General features: G+C 42.8%; 1 protein-coding gene across 1 annotated transcript in view; it reads left to right on the top strand.

Annotated features, from left to right (window-relative positions):
* The window catches only part of NHS (NHS actin remodeling regulator), a 377883-nt gene that overhangs the window by 99349 nt on the left and 255241 nt on the right, over positions 1 to 23293 (top strand). The window lies entirely within an intron of this gene.

Below are 23293 nucleotides of genomic sequence, written 5' to 3'. Positions count from 1 at the left end.
AGAGTGAGTCTCTGCAGTCCAAAATGGAGGGCTTGCATCCCTTGACTCACCATAGTCATTGTGTTGGTTTATTATGGACAGAAATCCCTTCTTACTCACCCCTGACACATTCTCATTGCTTGACTGAACACGTTAAGGGTGGGTATGGATTGTAGGGGGTATAAAAAAGTTAAAAATGCATGTGGAATGCAAAGGTGGAGTAACCAAATTAGCTTTGTTGTATATGCCCAAGGCAGTAACTGTCCTCATGTCCTCACTTCCTGCGGCAGCGGCCCTCTACCATGGAGAAGCACTGTTGCAGCTGCTCCCCTGTGTTCCCTGCTACACTGGGCAACCACACTATAGAAGTGCTATTAAAATAGTTCTCCCTCAGGGCCAAAGTCCATGCAGCAATGGCCATCCATTCAGTACAACAGTCTTTTTCCCCTGCGAATATCTGTAAATCTTTTCAAGAGCATGTTGCTTCAGTAACAAAAGACTAACTCAAGCAACTCTGGTTCTTGGCTCACGTCCCAAGCTTGCATTCAGAGAAGTTATCATTTTGTCCTCAGTTTTGTGCCAACCCTTTCCTGGCAGACCCGTCTGTCTTGTGAGTGTTGGGCAAGACCATGAATGCGTGAAAGACCAGTAATTCTACCAAGCTGCTCACTGTCTACGTCGCTGCTGGACGCCGGGTGGGAAAGCTTCCATGAAGCCTTTGGGCTTGGGTCCCATTTTGAGTTTACACTAGCGGAGAAGGAAATGTTTCATACACACTTGGGCGGTATATGTCATCAGTTCAGTGACAAGATCCAAATTTGCCAGAAGGCTCGATTGACTAGGCTGCACTGTTTACTTTCACTAACCTGATTTGTTGCAGATTAAAAAAACTTATATCACAGTGCTCTGGCAAACATCCAATCAAGTCCAGTTGCCGTACTGAGTTACAAGACACATATCAAATGACAGGGGGCCGAGTAAACACAGAAAGCCACAGCCATAGGAAGCAGACGAAGCCAAAGCTGACCAACCAGGAAACTGGAAAGAGAGAAGAATGCAGTCTCAAAGTGGCGATGATGAAGGGGCTAGGGTGTTCAGCGAGGGGATGGAAAGAGTGAGTGGGTGATAAATATTTAATGGCTCAGCATTTTAATTAGAGACACTACATAGACAACACCTCCAAAGATTAAAAGGCTCATCAAACTGAAGAGTTAAAGGGAATCTTCACCCGGAAATATCAAATGTAGCAGCACAATTTTGAGATATTTCAGTTCCAATATCTTCTGAAACTCAGCAAGTGTGTGGCAATGTTCCAAGATTCATGCAGCCTACAACACTACAGGCATGGGTTCCGCCTACCCCTGGCTCACCTTCTCCATCTTTACACACTGAGCATGCGTGAGACCGCATTCAGAAGGAGCAATACATTCGGCAGATAGCAGCATCTTAAATGAGTTGTTATAGGTTTGTAGAGGGTAAAGTCCCCCTTTAAAAAAATAAACAAGGCGAGTACTAAATTTACGGTGCTCTACATTTAATGTAATGCTCCATGTAATAAACACAACTAGTTTTAGTATGAATATTACTAGAATGGTTTGTAAGGGCAATTAGCGAATGTATTATTATTATTATTATTGTTGTTGTTGTTGTTGTTGTGATGATAATAATAACAATAATAACAATAAACATTATTATTATTATTGTTGTTGCTACTGTTATTATTGTGATGATAACAACAATAATAATATTAGCAATTTTGTATTATTTATTGTTGTTTTCTAACAATAGTTGATAACAGTATTGCTACTAGTACTGCTACTACGAACTATAATAATGGTAATAATAATAACAATTAATATATACTTATTCTTATTTAAGGATAAGTATATATTAATACTCTCGTCCTCTCTGTGCTTTTTACACCCTGTCTCTACAGGTGATCTTCCTTCTCCAGCCTAAAGAGTGAGTTTGTGATTACTTTCACATAGCGCACAACTTTAGTAATGTAAGTCCACTTGCTGTCCGGCTGTGTTTCTTATGTTTTTTAATCGGTCGGTGGGAGCCACAATCCCACTCCTTTTTTTTTTTCTTTTTTTTTTTTACGTATGTTGGTGTTTTTCTGCTACTTGTGTGGGGAAGTATCGACGAGCATTTGCACATATGTGCACACGTATGTCTGTGTTTGAATGTGTGTCTATGCCTCTGTCTCAGTGCGTGGTATGTGCAGATGCTCTGGTTTCCGAGGCCTGCCCTTGCTTCCAGGCTGCAGAGTGGGCCTGCCTTTGGAGCTGTGGCTAAGACACTTCCAGGCCAGCCCACTTTAAGAATGCTCTGAATACCTAAAATGGGAGGAGCTGTCTGATTTCCCGCCAGGCCTGCTCCGGCCAAGACATTGACTGGAGTGTTTTTCCCAGACATCATCTGATCAGTTTCTCTAACTAGAACCAGAGTATTTTTTTTTGCATATGCTTAAAAAAATGGTTCCACAGTAACCCTTCATTTGAATAATACAGATGTTCAGTTAAATGTTCAGAGCTTCATCTCCGGCGTTCAAACAAAATCGGGGAGCTTGCGCTGGCAGATTTTGCGTTAACCTCCCCTTAGGTCTACTGACTGCGACTATGGCAGCGGTGCCACCTTCAGGATAAATGTGCCCTACAAAAAAAGTGCAGTTCTTCTGAAATGGTGCATTTGGCCAACCAAAAATGAAGAGCTAAACATGAATAATAATCCTCAAGCCGTCTGGTACAACATCATTTTTTCTTTCATTTTGGATGTTGGGAAAATAATTTTCTTAATATTTTTATTTTGTGTGAAAGCACAATTAACAGTAATTGGGAACAGCAACTCACAACAAGCATTTGCAATGCAACGGGTCTCGTGTTTGCTCATGTTAGAGCTGATTGCGTTGTAAACTCCTAACCCAAATTTTCATCTATCGGCAAAAGTGCTTTTATGTACGTAGCCCGAAAAAGTGAAATTAACTGTGTAAAGCGCTCCACTTCTGCCAAGTGAAATCGCGCTAGGAAAATAGAGAAAAAGTAGTCCACGATCCGACAGAAAACAGCGAGCCTCGCATGTTTTCTGTACTTGGTTGTTGCGCTCGAGGAGGGCTAACCACCGGAAAAGGCATGACGTGTGCATGCCTTCCACTAATGAAAGCAAGCAGGTTTTACTAGGCAAGCCCACGAACCAATGAAACACACTGACGTGACGTCGACAGGGCTCCAAACCCTTTTCTAGTAACTAAAGCGTCTTGCTGCGATACGCATGCGCGAGCGCATGCAACGCAGGCTCGACCCTAAAAATAGGTTTATGTTTGGGAGCCACAGTAAATTTTACAAAAATAGCGAGGGAATAGACGCTTGAAACAGTGGTGCTGTGCAAAGGTCAAACCAGCTGTTACGTGGCAAAAATAACAATAAAATGCAGGTTACAGTTTCAGCATGTGTTGGCAAAGCCAATAGTTCTAGGATAAAACACTGAACCTTGCTGCAGTGAAAAATCAAAACAAAAATGATTGCCTGCTGTATACAGTGGGGCCTGTTTACAAACTACATTTAATCGTTCGATTAGTAGTACTTCGGTAGCACTCCTCAGTACTATAAAATGCTATTCACAAACCTACGTGCTGCGGTCTATGCCTCAACTGCTCCTGTTTTTTCTGTGCGGAGATCTCTGTCACGATTGTGGAGATCTTTGCACATGTATTTCCACTTTTTAGCAGTAAATGTGGGAGAGACAGGAGAAGTGGCTGGAAAATGGTGAATTCCTGCTACTAGATGGGAGGGGTTTAGGAGGAAGTAAAAAGAGGTTAAAGGAGGGATACAGAGGGGTTTAAGGAGGGACGTGAACCACCTATAAAACAGTAAGGCTTTGATATTCACAAATTGCACTTCTATAATTACTACAGATAAAAATGACCCAAAACAGTAATAAATACACCCCAGCGTAGACCTGGAGTAAGCCCAGAATGACATATGGCCAACCACTAGTACTGCTACTCCCTCCCTGGAAAGTAACAGAGGTAGGGACTTAAAATAAAACCCTATAGGAAATTATGTTAAAATAAATTAATTTATTATAACTTTTAAAAAATATATATAAATTTAGTGTGATGTTAAAATATATACATATCTATAATTAAAAAATGAGTGTTATTTTATGTTGAAATGTATTTAATACATTTTGTTAATGTAACTATACATGCAACTTTATTTTAAAAAATACATCAATTAAAATTAATGATATAAATAATGTTCAGTAAATTTTAAAACTAATAACTAAATACAACGATTTTGCTTTAGGTGGGTATTATCTTTTAATATTTGTTTCAAAAAACTAATTTATAGAATACGTTTAAATTAATGAAATATTTATTTCAAAATTAAGTTAATAGTGCTGTAGCACTTTTATAAATTTCATCCTACATTTAAAGTAGATATATAAAATTACTTTACTTTAATATGTAGCTACTATATTTTTTCTATTTTTAAGTTTAATAAACGTTTTACAATTTTCCTATATGTTAACATCACTTTTAAAGTTGCTAGCATTAACTTTACAACCTTATTTGATGTTTTTTAAGACTCCACCCCTTACACTGAGGGGGTGGAGACTTGCAAGTCTACACGTTGTAGTAGCTTTAGACTCATAAATGGTGTCTCACCAAAAGAGGTAAAGTTACTTCAAAGTCTAAGAGTAAATTTACACTTGTAGATTTTCTCATGGGCAAAGTTACCTTTGTGAATAGCCCCAATGTGTTATTGAGATAAGTAATTCTGTGTGTGATGATTATGTGTATTTACAACATGTGCAACAAACATTGTAATGCAAGCACTTCATAACAGGCAAAATATTACAATAAACACCTAATAGATTTAGATGAGGGATAAAGACTCTTCTAGGGTGGAGCAAAAACCCACTCTTCTTGTATTTTAATGTAATTGTAACAATGAACCATGCAGCTGCTGCACTGTCAAGACACCCTACAAACTGCTCGATTAACTCTTCTGCTGCTCTCCAGCTCCCTTCATCCATTACCCAGTCCTGACTGCCTTTAAATGCTCTCTAGTGACTATGATTTGACCCTTTGAATCAACTTCTTCCATGGGCAAGCCTGAGTCACTAGGCCACTCTGAAGACTTGCAACAGTTATGCAACTTCATATTGCAAACATGCACAAAACAAATTCCCATTAATTCAAAGGGTTGGTGAATCTCTAAACACACTACAAAAGAGTAACAGAATATTTTGTACAATGCGTATCTATCCCCTAAACTATGAACAAACGGAAAGTGTTTTCTACTTACAGCCAGAAATTGGTAGAAGTTCGTAAAGTATTGAAATGGAGCTTGCCTTAATGTATACCGGGGTGCCATATAAAGCGTTTATCAATTTGGAAATTTGTTGCTGTTTTGTGTAACTGGATGTTGGCAGCTATGGGAATGGAGTCTGTGTTTGTATACAAAGGTCACTTTTAAACTTTCTGCTCACTTTTTTGTTGCTTGTCCATACGAAGGAAAGTAACAGGAAATCCCACGTTTCCCTTTTCCAAGCTAGCAAAATCTGGCCATCAACCATCGTAGGTTTATTGCTGGCCATTCTGGGGTTCTAACAAAATTGGTAGCATTTCAGCCCACATGTTACTGGTTAATTGGACTCTGTTTTTATGTACCCAACATTGTGCATTGCTAGGGCGACTACCTCGTTCCAGGTTATTACTGGTCTTTCCGGAACTTTTCACTTACACATCACTGTTTTCAGGTGTGTTAGTTAATTACTTTGTTGAAGTCAAAACAAGAGCACAACACCCAGAATTAAGTAGGTTATCACAGGAAAGTGAAGTACTGGAAACAGTCTCTATAACGACCTGGAGGGAGGTGGTCATCCTATGGTTTGTTGAGCTCTAAACTTGAAAAAGAAATGGAAAGCTCTGCCTTCCAGGATCCTAGACTACTAGATTGATGGCACCTGACTAATAAACTGTGCCACCTAGGATTGGAGTTTTGTATGGGCATTGAAGTCTTCAACCCTCCTTCTTCACATAATGCACACAAGAGATCATTGATATTTCCTGAAGATGTTTTTAGTGTATAAACCTTACATTAGGTACCCAGGCGCCCTATCCCAGGCATGGTGAAACTAAACATAAATTAGCTATGTGAAGAAGTAGATGGCCATACACATGTTGACCATTGTTTTCATACACTTGAGGATGAATGCTTAGATATACCTATAAGTAAATATGGCACTGATTGATGAACTGACAGTTGAGGGCCATCAAAATATGGTTATACATAGAAATGTTTACCATAATTCATACAGCAAAAGAATGCAAACACAGAGGCTGCTTAATTCTAAAGTTTTCTGCACTCTGTTTAATAATTTCCCTATCATGCCTACATGTAGATCATTGCAGACAGACGTTGAGCAAGAATCAATGGATCCCCTACTTGATTGTTGTAAATCCTGAACACTTATGCCTCAGATGCATACATCTGGGCGTTGAGTGCCATGCTGATTGTTTCCACGTGTCCTAATGATAGATAATCTGCCCCAGAATGGAATCCCTATGGGACGATCTAATTGAAAAACATCTGCTTGACAAGACACGGGCCCATCAATAACTATTGATAAACTTGTCACTTCCTTATGCTGATGGTCGATATATGTGTCAGGTTCCTCCTGCGGAGAGGGAGAGTAGTTTCTGAAGGACTTGAGGCCTGGGGTGGGAGACAAAGAAACACTCGAGATCTCATCAACACTGAATATTTTACTAAGTTACTCATTTAATGCAATATTGTATATAGTGACTGTAGGCTTTAGAGGTTGCTGATAACTTAATATCCTCCAATTTTCGGAGGAAATAAATGCTAAATATGGAGTACACACTAACAGCAGCATTTCCGCCATCATTAGGATAGTGTTTCACATTTCCACAAGAAAAAAAATATTTTCGGTTTCTGTCAAGCACGAAATAAGCCCTTTATCCATAATCTGTAGACGTTTTTGTTTCCAACTAATATTCATTTGATATTGTAATTATTATAAATTTGCATCAGTTCCAGAATTAGACTATTACATAACTTACTTGCTGGTGTTGCTGGTGTTCCTGCTCTCAGACTGAGCCACCCTACCACTTTTTAAAAAGGGTATGACAGTTATGGACCTTAAATGCAAACTTTTACACTTTTCACCTACAAATAAAACCCACAAAAATCCCATCAACTTTCTGCGCACTGAAGTCCTTTATTAGGGGGTTTCACCTCCAAGTCGGTGCGGAAACGTATGCTTTTATTCCATGGTGAAATGTTCTAAAGGATGGATATTAGACCAGATGCCTTGTGTCTAGTAATGCAGGAGGAACATCTATTTTGTAATGCATCGTAGAGTGAGTGTCTTATGTTCCATAGTCTATACTAGTGACACAATTACTTACATTGTGTAAATGTCACATCTGGTGATATTCTTCGACTTCAGAATGGTTTATTGCTATTCATTGCTATTGTTTCGGGGAAAGAGAAAGGAAGTTTGCATGGCGGAACTGCAGATTTTCTTACATCCATTAAGACAAGAGTGCACATGGCCCCCTTCCCTCCCCAGAGAGCGCTTTGCGGTTCTCTGGACATGATGAAAACGCTGAATAGCTCCTAACATAGCCTGAACGTCTTATGATGACTGTGTCTACCATGGCAGCCTTAGAGGCGGATCATTCAACAACTTAAACACGCTGGCAGCTGTGAGAAATGGATTGCTACTTTTCAGTCGCCATGTGTCTGCCTTTTAGTTCATGTCCCAGGTCTAAAAATATGTCTTTGCCATAGTTTTTTTTTCCGATAGGCAGTTTTGAAGTAGCTGTTAATTCACATCCCATGTCTCAATTTTTAAAGGAGAGGTCTATTGTTCGTCCCAGATGCGGGGTTGTCAAAAATCCTCTGCATTTCCATGGACCTGTGGGCCACAAGTGCTGTAATAAAGGGTGCAAACAAGAACATTTCTCATTTCAGGCGTACATTCCACCAAACACGAGTCTCGTGCCAGAGGACCAATGTGTCTTAACGAGTGCATTCTGGGTACAAACTGAGTGCCGGTTTGGGTGGCCTATCAAGGGCCCCTTGACCCTAATGGAAGCAAAGTATTTAAGTTCCGAATCTCCTTGTTGGCAGTAAAAAACAAACTGTCAATAATTGGACTGAAGTGCCCCCCCCCCACAGCCCTGGTGCCACTGAGCTGCTGCACTATTGGTAGCTATGCCCCTGTGCGGTTTGCGTGAAAACAGTGCAGCTCAGGTGACTTTAGTGTGTTGTGAACCTTGCTGAGTGTGCTCACTTAGTGTGTATGGTTTTTAAAACTGTATTTTTTATATTGTATTTAATACTGAGAGTTAGTCAGTTCTCATTTTAATTTCAGTTAATACCCGGGATCAGGCAGTTTGGCTGAGTGAAGAACCTGAAACACCTCCTAGGCCTGCTACCTCAATAACCACCGATTTTACCTACCCCTCCCTCCCATCTCTCCTCTATCTCTTGTATTTGTTGGCAGCATACGAGTCCTGCTCTAGGTCACCTTATTTAAGCCACTGCTGTGGCCTTGTACGCCAGTGCTGTGGTCTTCGGGCTGGCATCTCGCTAGGGTCCAAAGCTGGCCTCAGTATCAGCAGGCAAAGGTCTTCCAACTGGCAGATAATGTTGTATTAATTGTGTTAGGGTTTGAATGGGGTCTGCATTAAAAACCACTCCCCCATGCCCCTGGTTACCGTACGTGTGTGTTGCTATTGTCCCTTTTGTCTGGGTGGCTGGGTCCCACCAGCTGTCAGACAGAAACAGTGTTATGTGCGACTCACTGGCCTCCAAAGAGGCGACGGGTGGATGTGTGCCGCTGAATGGGAGGCGCAAGCCCTCAAGGCCTATCTGGCCGAGACCTGGATGTAGGCCACGGACGCGCGGCGACCACTGCATGCTAATGTTGTTGTCTTGTTGGAGAGGGGTTTTAAAGAGAGGCTAGAAGGCGTTTGGATGTGCTCGGGAGGCGGGGGAGACACCCAGACGGTTACAAGACTAGACAGTGTTGCCAAGTGGAAGCAAGCCGCAGTTGCTTCCGAGGCCGCCCCCAGCATCAGCTCATACGCAGGCTCTGAGGTGCGCCACGGTCAGTGGGCCTTGATTTCTTTGGACCTGAGGAGGGAGCGCAAATCTGTTGCTAGGCTGCAGCCATACAGAGTTGGCCCACTCTGTGTGCAGTGGGTCAGCTGCTTAGCAATTTGCCTTTTTCCGTGGATATAAATGCTGCTTTTATGTGTGTGCTTTAGAGGACTGCACCACTAGACTGCATCTCACAGATAGGTTTTTTGTTTTTCCAAGCTAGGCATCATAGTTTAATGCATACTGGCTGGAGTCTGTGGAGGAAAGAGTGATTGGAATGCACACTGGAGTATCCAGGAATATACATGCAAAGTAAGGGATAAGTTTTATTTTGTTTTCACTAAAAAACGTGTGTTACAGGGACATTATAGTTAGGAAAAAGAATTAAAAACCTTAGAAATACACTTAAAAACCCAAAGCTAACAGGGACATTATATTTAGGTTCTGAATTTACTCACACAAAACCAGAGAAATTCAGCAGTTATAGCTAGAGTTATTTCAAGTGACTAGGACTTGCGCCCCCACCATGCACAGTTTTTTCTTCAATAAATTGACTTCTAATGTTTCATTGATATTTTTATTGATATTATAAAAGTTGTCATGAGTGCTGTAATATCTGGGGTAATTAGCAGTGCATGGCGAGGGAGTCAGTTATAGTTACCTTAGGCTGTGAGTTATAGTTACTTGAAATAACTCTAGCTATAACTGATGAATTTCTATGTTTTTTAACTTCAGAACCTAACTATAACGTCCCTGTAAGCTTAGATTTTTTTAAGTGGATTTCTAAGTATTTTTTACATTTATTTCCTAACAATAACTTCCCTGGAACCTTTGTTTTTTTCAGTGAATTTCTATGTTTTTTTAACGTAAAGTAATTTTCATTACTATACATTAATCCAAACACTGCTGCATAGGGCTTCTGCCATGCATGGTTGCGGTTGGCCACAAGGCCTAGCCCGCGGCCAGTGCTACACCCAACCCCCCTAAACACCAAACCCCACACTGCGCACAGCTTTTGGGTGTGCGCAACTGCAGTTGACCGCAGGGCCTGACTCTCTGCGTGTGAGAATAGGCGTGGGAGGGTGTCTCTGGGTGTGAGAGTGGCTATGAGAGCATCTATCTGAATATGAGAATGGGTGTGAGAGGGTTTATGTAGGTATGAGAGTGGGTGTGAGAGTGTCTGATTGCACTCCAATAAATGAAAGATGTATTCACCTCTGTGAAGGATTTCAGATAGTTTTTCAAAATGGAATCGCTGAGTTAACACACTTGCTTTGTCTTCACCAAGCCCAGGAGTTAGGATAATTTGTCCTTTTAAGAAGTGGAGCTTCAACTGTGGCACCTGGTACTTTTATGTTTGTAAGTGCTTCCTGTTGAGGTTTAATTTCTGTTAAATGTGCATCGTATCCAGAACATAAGCTCGTTTATCCAACAAGAGTCCACAATTCGGCACAAAATGTCTGTCCAACTGGAGCCCTTTCTACCGGTTAGTTAGTAGGTGCTACCTTGTTGGTTTAATTGCCAGTGTGGGGGAGGGGGGCTATGCGGCTCCCCTCCCTTTGCAGTTTTGGCCTCTGGAACCTCATTCCCAGGGCACCACACTACAGTGCAATGGAGGAGTGCAGTCCCCATCTCCTGGTCGATCTCGGCCCTGGGGACCCCATCCCATGGGGCCTGGCCTTCATTAAATGGGGGGGGGGGCATGCGGCCCCCTCCCTAGGCCGATTTCGGAGCCAGGTGCCGTATACCCTGGGGCCCAGCTTTATAATTGTTTTTTATTTTGGGGAGGGGGGCCTTGAAGCTCCCCTCCCCATCCAATTTCGGCCCTGGGGAACCCATCCCTCAGACCCTGGCTATGTCACCTGGGTGCCCTCCCAGTCAACCCAGTCATCATGGTTGGGGACCGCAGGGGGAACCTCAAGGCCCCCATGGACTCAGCCGGCTCCTGCATGCAGCTCCCTGTCTCAGAGAGCAATTGTTTCATCTGTTTCCCTGCCCACATGTCTGCGAGCAGAGAAACAGAGGAAACCTCCGCTCCCAGCAAGCGAGAGCTGTTTGATAGCTCTCATTTGCTGGGACCGGAATGTTTGCTCTGACTTGGCGGGAGCTGTCAAAGCTCCTGCCAAGTCACAGCTAATAGCTATGTCTCAGGGGAAGGCCCTCTGGGACTTAGTAGGAGCTGGCCCTGGGGGGTGGAGGTCCCCAGGGCTGATATGGGCTCCAAGAGCGGGGACCGTGCAGCCCCCTCCAATGTTTGAATTTGCCCTGGGGAGGCTACGACGGACCACCTTCTTAATTTTAATTCAGCCCCAGGTAGGTGGCAGTCCCCGTGCCTGCGGGCACGACCCCCCTTCATAAATGTCATATTGAGCCCTGGGTAGGTGATGGTCCCCAGGGCTGTGGGGAGCCAAGTGGGCTCCCCGCATAAATTTAATATTGAACCCCAGGGAGGTGGCAGTCCCCGTGGCTGCGGGGGCGGCTCGCACCCCCTTACTTATAATAAATTGCCATAGGCAGGTGGTGGTCCCTGAGGCAGAGGGTCCACAAAAGACCCCCTTAATCATTTTTTTTCTGCCCCCGGGAGGTGGCGGTCTATGGGGCTTGGATGGAGGGCACGCAGCCCCACCCTGCATGTAATTAATTACCCTGGGGAGATGGTGGTCCCCAGTGCTGGGGGTCCGTAATGGACTCCGAATCATTTTCTTTCTGCACTGGGGAGGTGGTGGTCCCGGATGTGCCCCCCCCCCACAAGCATACTATTGAATCAAAGCCCCGAGGAGGTTGTGGTCCCTGGGGCATAGATAAGCTCAGGAGGAGGGCCCTGTGTGCCCCCTCCTTTATTGTTTACATGCCTGGCCCACTCAGGGCTTTATTAAAACAAATGCTGGAGGCTGCACTTGTTTTTTTGATTTTCATTTTTGCCACAAATTTGCAATTTTTTAGTTTTAAAAGTGGTTTTTTTGCCCTGGCAGGGTCCCTCTGGGACCCAAGCACTAGAGCTAAGGGGTCAGGGTGTCCCTACCCTGGCCCCTTTTCTTCTTTTTAAAAAAAATCTTTTTTTAGAGACTCAGCCGAGTTCCAAGGTGGTTGCCAACACTTCCTGGTTCAAGTGTTGGCAGCAAATCAGAACTCTGCAGATCTCTGCACAAGCTGTTATTATTCATTAAGTCATTGGGGAGGATCGGCGGCCCTAGACATACAAATGTGGATTTCTTTTAATTCCTCTTGAACCTCCTAACCAATTTACACCAAATAACAAAAAGCGTAATCTGCGGACCAAAGGCTACCTTTCTGTCACATTTGTTGTAATTCCGTCCAGCAGCAGCCTATAGTCATATTGAAAACACCTATAGGAGTTAATATGGGGAATGCATGTTTTTTGACCCCTCTTTTTCTCAGCCCTCGCTTGATGGATCGCCCCGAAACTTTCTTTGTGCAACAAGATCACCAGCACACTTTTTGGGGAACATTTCATGAAGAGTTGTCAAATGATGTCAAGGATATAGGCAATTCAAAAAATGCTTTTTCCATGGAAACATGGTCCTAACTATAACTACCTACTGGTGATATATATATATATATATATATATATATACTTCTTGCAAAGTAAGGGCTTCTTTGATGCCAGCCCCTTGATGGGGATAAGGGTTATGTCTGCGTAACCAAGGATCTGCTCTGATGTGGCTCAGAAAGCATAATCTGGGTATAAAAGAGTTACCTTTGGAGTGACTGTATGTAAATATAGTTTATTTGGCCTGAATATCTGACATGTATCATCAGGCTCACCTGGTACAACGTTGGACACCAATAGTCTAGCTATATATGTTTCTAAAATGGATAACCATACATATGTCTGAACGCTATTCTACAATGCATGAGGATGTTCCAGTAAAAATACAGGGTTTCAGACAGGCGAGGATGCAGCATATAAATATTTAAGTTTTATGTAGCACTTAATACTTTTTTCAGCCTGTTTCTAGGAGCTCCCTTATTTGCCCTATAAGGGAACCAAGATACATGGAAAGGCAGGTTTGCTGAGGAAGACTTCATTCTCCTTGTATGAGGAAGCTATAACAAGATCTCAGGTTTTCTTGCTTCAGAGATACCAGTTCAGTCCCATTTTTTCCCTGGCATATGGATAGCGGCAACAATACATTCAGATGGCTGTCCTGATTGAGGGGTAGGAGGATGTGTTTGCCTTTAGTTAAGCTCTCTTCATCAGTTGGTCTGTCCAAGTGCCATTCACATTTTGCTTCCAGCCACCATAGTCTACAGCATGTGGTAAAGGATCACCCCAATTCAGCCATTGGCTCCTTTCACACTGAGTGACAGCATTTTTCTTTAGCACGTCTGGCTAAAAAATAGCCAACTGTAATGCTAGTGCTGATAGGAAAGATAGGTCCCTTTTCAAGTTCATGTAATATATATTTTTTTAATGTATTTCAGTGTTTAATATTTTTACGTACTTTTTTTAACATGCATTCCACTTTTAGATGGCAGTATTTTTTCTTTTTATGACTTTTACACTTTCAGTGTCTACTGCATATGTTCGCAAAACATACATTATAAAAATAATTGCAGGCTTGCTAAGGCCGGACCTAGTGGCTTTGCCAATGCTTGTTCTTAAATAGTGCTTCATAGCACACATCTGTACTTTTGTCGTGCTGAATGCAACGGGTACTACAAATCCGATGGCGCTCAATTTACCAACCTTGGAAGGATGGACTGCGGAGTTGGCCTTGTTGTAAGCATCAGTATTTGATGTTGACGTAAGCATCAGTATTTAACACGGCGACGCTTCACTCTGTCGTGTGTTGCTAGTAGAGATGAAGAAGTTCAGCTGGTGACAGTGTTTGAGGATGTTTTGTGTGTGTTTGGGGGGGCTGTTTTCAGTTCACCACATGGGTGAAGTGAGTGTTGTGAACCCTCCGCATAAGATGCACGTGATATCCAGAGAAAGATCTGAACGCTAGGCCCACAAGAACTGAGGGTTGAGCAGGTGCTTGAGCAATGCAACCAATTTATCGCTTCACACCGCAGACTTTAAAATGATACGTAAATTGATGCTACATTGCGTTGTGCTAGGAAAATGCCACCACAAATTCGGGCCGGAGAATGGGCCTGCTAATGAGGCACACCCCTAATTTGTTAATGGTTGTTTATCATTTCGGGAAGTAGTACTGCTCTGCACCCTGTTTGTGTTCTGCGCCCTGTCTGTGTGCCCTGTCTGTGCTCTGCATCCTGTTTGTGTGTCCTGTTTGTGCTCTGCATCCTGTTTGTGTGTTCTGTTTGTGCTCCGCATTCTCTGTGTGCCCTGCTTGCACTCTGCACCCTGTTTGTGCGCCTTGTTTGTTGCCCTGTTTGCACTCTGCACCATGTTTGCGTGCCCTGTTTGCACTCTGCACCCTGTTTGTGCGCCCTGTTTGTGCTCTGAAACCTGTTTGCGTGCCCTGTTTGCACTCTGCACCCTGTTTGCGCGCCCTGTTTGCGCTCTGCACCCTGTCTGCGTGCCCTGTTTGCACTCTGCATCCTGTTTGCGTGCCCTGTTTGCGCTCTGCACCCTGTTTGGTGCCCTGTTTGCACTCTGCACCCCGTTTGCGTGCCCTGTTTGCGCTCTGCACCCTATTTGCGTGCCCTGTTTGCGCTCTGCACCCTGTTTGCGTGCCATGACTCTGCACACCGTCTGCATACCCTTTTTGCACTCTGCACCTTGTTTGCGTGCCCTGTTTGCGCTCTGCACCCTGTTTGCGTGCCCTGTTTGCACTCTGCACCCCGTTTGCGTGCCCTGTTTGCGCTCTGCACCCTATTTGCGTGCCCTGTTTGCGCTCTGCGCCCTGTTTGCGTGCCATGTTTGCATTCTGCACCCCGTTTGCATGCCCTGTTTGTACTCTGCACCCCGTTTGCATTCCCTGTTTGCACTCTGCACCCCGTCTGCATACCCTTTTTGCGCTCTGCACCTTGTTTGTGCGCCCTGTTTGCGGGAGATGAAGGTGGGGGAGATGGTGCTGCTGTAGGCCCTGTCATCTCTCCAAAGGGGCACCTCAGGAAGGGATTACAGAGGTTGATGTGGCACAGGCTGTTATGGATGTGGTTTCTGTTCGTTGTGACAGGCGAAGGCCACGGTGCTCTTAGCACAGTGTGCTTAGCAAGCCTGCGCACAAGTGTGAGCCAAATGACGCAAACTGCATCATTTTATCTCCTTTGCAAGCATTGTGCACACGTTTCTATGGGCCTGTGCTAGAGTTGCCGGCCACAATAATAGAGAAAAAGTACCTCGTTATTTGACTAATTAATATTCATTAGAAAATTACGTAACGCCTTCTGTTTTGAGTATTCCTTGCGCTCAACTCAGGTGTTCGAGAGAGTTATTTACAATAATCCTTAACAGAGATAATGCCCTTTGTCTTTGCCATCAATTTATTTTAATCAGCAAATAAAAAATCCTCCATCTGGGACATCATGACATTAAGGACATTATGACATTAGGTAGATTTCGGAGACGAATGCCCTTTGACGAAGGCGTTTATGTTACTCATTAGTTGAGACAATGCTCTTGCGTATTGTGGACACTAATCAGAAGTACACAAATCTAGAGTGCGGTGTTCAATGCTGGGGTCTGCCTCTTTGGGAGGATGAAGATTGATCCAGAGGTAGTTCACAGAAGAACTATAAGAACTCCAAAGTAGAAAGATAGAAGGACACCCTGGGAGAGTGAAGACCTGGCAACTACTAGAGAGATATTGAAGACCTTCATGTTTAAAATACGATAGAGAAAGTGAGCACATTCCAATCTGGGTGAAAACTGGTTCTGCCATTTGAAGAAATCTGAAATTGGGACAGGATCTAATCATAATTGGACGCCTAAAGGCTGAGTGTATGTGGAGGCAGACAAACTCAATGCTCCTGAGGTCATGAGTATTAGGGATGTGTGAAGTTTGTGTAATTTGCTTTCATGTAATTATGCAATTTTTCAGGAAAATTACACAGAATTGCATGTAATTATGTGCAGTGTGCTGTATTTTAGGATGTAGTTTGCTCTAAAAAAAAGCATGAAAAACAAATTCCTGTTTGCTTGCGATAAAAATTTACTGTGAACAGTGAATAATTACACAATGTTGCGTAACGTGTCTTAATAGTGTAATTTTGCATAACAATCATAAAACAAACTTAAGTATAAATTAACATGTAAGTCCTCACCTCAGCAAGGCAAATTTTGGGCCTAATTTATGTTTCGGCGGACGGGTTACTCTGTCACAACAGTGACAGATATCCTGGACGCTAAAATATAAATCCTATTATTTCCTATGAGATTTATATTTCAGCAGACAGGATATCCGTTTGGGATTTATAATTCGGCAGATGGGATGTCGTCACCGTTGTGATGGAGTAACACATCCGCCAAAATCTAAATTAGACTTAGGGCAGTAACTGGAGTACCATAAATTGGATAATGGTAGCATCTGTTATTTACAACGATTAGCAATGATGGATGCATAATATGTAGGCCCTTTTTGAAATACAAATTGTTATTATTATATGCTTGGAAATAGGTGCATCTATGAAAGAGTCAGAAAGATTGGCGATATTGTCGGTGTTTATAACCATATGATTTTAGACAGCTTCTTCTTTAAAAAGAGATGTTTGTTTATCACCAAAGAATCTGATCATTCTAATGCATTGTCTCCTTCAAAATATTTGCCTTTCCCTACTATTACAAATTCACAGGCAGTGAAGAACCGCCCTGCCCTTCAGAAACAGGGGCTCAGGGTGTGCTGAGAGCAGAAACTAAATGCCAGCTCTAATCAGCACGAGAAGTGAGAAGAGCCAAAGCATTAATATAGCGGCTGGTCCATGCATGTGTGCCTCAGCATCACCATTGATGAATCATTTAGCATTCCTCCCCAAGGAGACTGCTATGGACTTGCTGTTTCAGCCAAAATGGAAATGCATGTCAGAAGCTGTCATGGCCTAGTAGTATTCAGACTAAACTGCTTTTTTACTATGCGGGGTACACCCAGCCAGAGTATAGACCTGAAGCGAGGCCCCTAAGCACTGATGAACTTGTATAATAATAACAATAATAATGTGCCAGGCCCCAAACTCTTTTAGGAGCCCCTCGCAGTGCTGATGAATGCCAGGGTGACTGAATACCAAGGTTACCTAGTCTTGATTCTACCTAGTGGCTCTTTTTCCACCACTATTAACCCTCTGTCTCTTTAACTCTCAGTTTCGTTTCATCCCTGTGTTCATTCTTTTTCACCATTTGCCTTGCTTTCTCCTCCTTCTTTCTTCCTTTTCTTCCATTCTCTCTCTTGGTCCCGGTCAAAGTCTAAAGACGCAAAAGAGGACGCCAAAGATGAGTGCCTGTGCTCCTCACAGAGTAAGCACAGCCTCAAACGCTTTGCACCCTTCTTGAGGTTAAGGCCTTTGAATTGAAAACCTAGGTCCAGAAGGCATTATTTCTAAGTACATCCACTAACTCGTAGGCTAACCGTAAATGCGAATTCTGGTTGGCCAATGGACCCCTTGGGCCACTGTCAGTGGGAATCATTGGCCCTGACAGAGGTGACCAGAGACAAAATGTAGCAAATGGTAGAGGCTGCTTAGAGTTCTTTGGCAAAGCGGCATGTCCTCTTCTCTGTGAAAGGTCTTCAGTGACTATTGTGATCTGCAGCGATCGATGGATGAGAGAAGAAGCACTTCTGCTTCTGCTTAGGATACAAGAAACTGGGTGCTAATTCTGTCTTTTCCCAGTTGATTACAAATGTGAGATCCTGGTCAAATGACTCTCTCATCCTTAGGAGGTAGTAGAACATCAGCATCCAGTGTTTACCAAAAAGAACAAGTGTCCTCTGTACAGGAGCCTCAAGTGACCAGTCAGTTCACAGTACTACACTTTTCAAGAAGCCCCGCTTCCTGCCATTGAAGTTTGTGTTACATTTAGACAAAGGAGCCACTTGCCTCATGTCTGTTTAGGGTAATAGATGGAATCTGGAAGTGGTTTAAATAGAGAGGTTGTCTGGGTTAATCCTCCTTTCCTCCTAGGTGCTTCATCAATGCCTCCATATTGGATCAGCCTAACTCATTGCACACTACCTTAATAAGCCCTCAGAGTGATGTAAAGCAGACTTGCAGCCACACAGGCCAGCAAGAACCAGCAGTCTGGCTGCAACATGATCTCCTTAGCAGCATATGCATGAGTATGTATCAAAGTAGAATAGGCTGAGGTAACCTCTTTGCAGAAAGTAAGGGGTGTAATTTCCTTAAATTTGCCCTATTCATATTATGCAGAATACGTCCATCTTCAGGTGCACGTTGCAGCATCCCTCGTGAAAAAAGCAGCAAATAATAATGTATGTCCTTATATAGTCACCAATATTCATGCAGCTATTCTATGGCCTTTGAGGGAATGTGTAGAATTTCTTTTCTGAAAAAGATACAATAGTTGTGTTTTTAGGAAGTCTAAGTTGTCTCCAATTCGGGTTTAATTCTTTGATTTGCGTGGTGCAAACGGAAAGGCAGAAAAAGGAGACAGGCAGAGGAATAGAAAGATAGGGAAACAGTGGCAAAGGAAGAAAGCAAGGAAGAAAAAGCGCCTGCAGTAGTAACACAGGAAGGATCTTGTGGTGGAAGATAGAAACTTGAGGCCTGAAGTAGAATCAAGACTAGTCAACATTGGAATTTGGCAGCCACGGCATTGGACCGTGGTGGCGAGCTTCTAAGAAAAAATGTGAGCCCCTGCGCTTTTTTTCAAATTAAGCACCGCCCTACAGTACAGAAAAGGATGAGGGCCTGTTGGCGGCGCGTGCCATCATCACTGAATTTCACCGCTTGGTTCATTTGTGAGGAGGGTGACTGGATGTGTGGATGTTTATGTATGTGTGAGGGGGAGAGGATAAGGGAGATTTGTGGTTGCGCATGTATAATCTGTTCTCACTCTAGGTTTTTCCTGTGCGAGGCTGCTCTGCTGACGAGGCGGGTTTGATATATTTAATCTGGCAGTGGCCCATTCAGACTGAATTTCCTCCACTCTGTGTCTAGAGGAAAGCATTCTTATTGAATTTGCCTTTGAAGGGTAAGGCGTCGTCAGATTTAGAGAAGCGCGTGTCAGCGACAGTGATGCTGAATGAAACGAGGAAACAGCAGACTTTTGATGCATGCAGTCTTTTTCCTCATGCTTTAAGCTTAGTTGTTTTTTTATAATCTTTATTTTATTAGTTTTACATACAAACCACATACAGTGTTACCACCAATAAGACAGCACCATGAGCTAATTCTGCCACACAAGGAGAAGCAAAGCACCAAGTCTCCCAAGACTTGAAGATTAAATGATAACTGGCATATCCTCCCAATGTTCGATACCGTCCTTCGGGATGAAATTAGCTCATTATTCATCCATGGGCTTAAGGTGAGTTGTTGACAAAGTTATCAAACATTGCATTGATGTGTTTGTTGACAATGTTCTGCTTTCTTGGCCAAGTTTGTTCACACTCTTATGCAGAACTCACGTGTTTTCCATCATAAAATGGAAATACAAATCACAGAATGAAAGAAAAAAACTTAACATGATGAGCTACTTAAGTATGGACCTATGAAACTTAAGAGCTTTATTTGTGTGGGCTGTTTCCGATAGCATAACACCCTTTATGCAATCTGATTGTCATCGCAGGAGACATGCGAAAGGAATGAAACCAATCTTCTTGTGTTTTCATGAATGGGTAGTGCATTGTATCTGCAATGAGTTACCAGACCATATATCTGTAGAGTCCAACTATTTGAGCATAATTGTCCCCAAACATTCCCTCATATTCTATGACTTGTTGTTCTAATACGAGCTTGCTTTCCATTCGTGAATTAAATGTAGACAAGCATTGACAAAGCTAAAAGGTCTGATGTTGGCTCCCAGTCTTTTGGCTTTGTCAATGTGTGTTTTATTTTGTCATGTATGTTGTAAAACATTAAGGTTGGACGAGCTACCGAACAATGACACAATAAAAATATATATAGGATAAAAGCAAACTTTTTTTTGTTTAAAAAAGTACACATTTCCATAGTAGAAGCTGACACTGAAGGGAACTACTTTGCATGTGGATGTGCTCTTGCAAAAGAGCAGAATGCCAACGCTCACATTGAAGTTAGCCAATGGCTGAAGTGTGCTGACCCATTGTGCCGACACAAAATCAGACCAACAGATGAAGAGGACAGACTAAAAACCTCTAAGAGTAAGTATGTTATATATGTCTAATTTTAGTAAGATCAAAAGGTCCTGAATTTGAGACCGAAAAAAGGTCGTTTGTTGACATTGATAGGAAAGGGCCATTTCGATTTATTTAGCATTTCTCCTCATCATGCTTAGCTGGTTTCAACCTGTCCCTTGGTCTCATCTAACCCTTCCTGTCTTAATGATAAATAGTTGCACTGCATACACCTCTTTCTGTTGTAGAACGTGTACCTCACAAATTCCTTGTGAGCTCTGCACATGAAAGGAGCACGTTCTGGTTTTTATAGCTGCGTGAATACACGTGACTTAAGGAAGGTAGCCCTGTGGTGGTTAGTCGTAACAATAAAGTGTGGCCTTTTGTGTGGTGTACATGTCTTCACCACTCCTTATCTCTTTGTGCCTGCCCTTATCTTTTGTGTGGTCATAAAATTATGTTTGCTTAGCCTGTTTCTGTCTGCAATGCATTGATTGTCTACATGAGTACAAAGCAAAATAATTACATCACCCACTAAACTATTTATAGCAGCATGCAAAGCCATGGGCAGTCAGTCAGTTTAATGTTTTACAATTAACAATTATATGTTTGCCACAACCTGTATGTAGTAAACCTACTTTTTTGTGCTGACATTCAGAAATGCCACTTAGAAGCCATTGCATATGAAGGTAAACCAACAATTGTAGATATGGTTGCTTTTTTAAATTATTAAATAGCCCAGTAACTGCCACAAACTGCCCGTATCCTGAAGTTCATCGGATTACTTCCTGTTGGGTCTAACAGCAACTTTTATGATTTTGAGGTAAATTAAAAACGAGTTTGGCTATAGTAACGTCTGGTGAGGTTCCCAAATAACCAGTTACAAATGGCTTCTATTGGATCACTCGGATGTATGCGGCAAAGGAAGACCACTGGAATTATGCGGCAATGGAGGACCAAACTATGCAAAAGGGTTGACAAAATGACGCAGCAAATAAGGTAACTTATGGGTCATGTGGCTGCACATTTTGTGGCAGTATTGTGTCTCTGTTTTGCCATTTTAACACATTTATACAGTCTGGGCCAAGGATGTGCCTTGTTAGTGCAAGTTTAACACACAAGAACCTCAATCAAGTACTGAACAGTTGTCAACCTTTACAAGTGGCCTGTTTCGGCGCCTAACAATGTGTGGCACATTTTTAGTAACTTTTGAGACATTTTAGTGAAAATCAATATTTTGTTAAGAGCTTTAAATTATGCAGCAGATGGTGGATAATGGAAAATGTGTTAAATTCATTATTATGCCAAAATGCTACAGCTTCAGAATCACATAATTCCAGTGTCCCTGAGTATATAGGCCTTTGTACATTGGATTATAAAGGTTTAAGGTAACAAACAAAAAGTGCAACTGAATTCAGGAGACAAATTTAGACAACAATAAAAACATTACATTATGCCAGCATCCACCTCAAAGCTGTAGGTGGAATCTTCTTGGAACAGTTAATTAAAAGACCCAAATCCCACTGTGTATTAACGTGGTCCATTAGAAACTAGGTAACTGTTCCACTGAATTTTCCACTTGAGACACGTGTATCACACTGCTTCGACACCCCAGGTGCAGCTTAAATGCTAATTGAATACAAGTTGTTATGATTTGGCACCTTGCAGTGTAGAAATGGCTTTAAAATGCCCTCTTTGCGCTGTGAAGGTTGGTTTGGGCTTGCTAGGCCTGACTGCGCTTGCGACAGGGTCCTCAGGCATAGCTCCCTAGTTATTGGGGTGCCTGCCTCTTGGTTGGCTAGAGAGACGTGCCACAGACTGGCAGCTCGGGGACATGGAGGCTGAGAGGCTGTCTGGAGTGCAGCTGCTCCAATGCCCCCCCACCCCCGAGGTAAACATGGAAGATGCCACTGGCTTTCTTCAGTGATGCAATGAGGCAGAAGTATTGCTGGAATGAGGGGCGGTCCATAGCTCAGGCACGCAATGTTATTAATGAGCCCACTTCTTACCATCTTCGCTAAGATTACTCTCGCGCATCACCGGTTTGTGATGCTAAATGTATAACATCTATAAATATACCCCTTTGCCAGTCTTCGCTCAGCTCTGTACCATAACCTAAATCTCCCTTTTCTCTTTTGTCAGTTTAAAACATTAATCACTTTGCTTCTGTTTCAGTCTTGATATGCTGCTGATGAGGGAGTCAGCCCACAACTCACTCCATGTTTTCCTCTATCAAGCGATGCTTCTACCGTTTCTGGTATCCAGTGCTAGCTAGGGAATGTACCTTCTTTATTCCAAAGCCACAAAGATCAAGCTGGCAGGACGCTTGCTATTTCCACATTTTTTTATTTCTAGACAGCACATGTGCTGTGTGTTGCAGGACGTACTGTTCGCTTGCATTAGGCTTAAAGCTCACCCATAGCTTACCATTGGTTGGTTTTACTGTCACCCTCGTTTGCTTGCTTCTCATTTGCCATCTTTTGTGGGCTTTCCTTCGTCTTCTAGTGGTTGTCTCCCCATTGGAGCATGGATGTATTTCTTGTGTCCTGTCCCTGCTCACAGTTTCAAGTACTACATTTTTATTTTTGTTTAAGCGCTCCACAAGAGAGCATATGTATTTCAGCTCTCTTAATCATGTATTGTCCCCCCTCTGTGCTCCATAGTCCTCTCTCTTCCTGTGTGCTCCTCCCACCAGTCCCACGTTTCTCATGCTCATCTGTTTGCTTCCCCACCCTCACTCTCGATGTTGCTTCCATCTCCCCACCTTCACCCTCTATGTTACTTCTGCCTCCCCCACCCCATGCTGCTGCCCCCAATACCACTCCCTGTGTGGCTTCTGCCCGCATTCTGATGCTTTTGCCCCCGTTACTTCTGCTGTGTTTCTTCCCCTGCCTGCTTTTAAAAAATGCTTTCGCAGATTTTTTTTGCTTTTTAGTTTCAACCTCGGATTGGCAACTAAAAAGAAAAAAGGGACAG

This window comes from Pleurodeles waltl, chromosome 8 (assembly GCF_031143425.1).
Source record: "Pleurodeles waltl isolate 20211129_DDA chromosome 8, aPleWal1.hap1.20221129, whole genome shotgun sequence".
Taxonomy (NCBI): domain Eukaryota; kingdom Metazoa; phylum Chordata; class Amphibia; order Caudata; family Salamandridae; genus Pleurodeles; species Pleurodeles waltl.
This window is presented reverse-complemented; position numbering and strand designations above follow the sequence as displayed.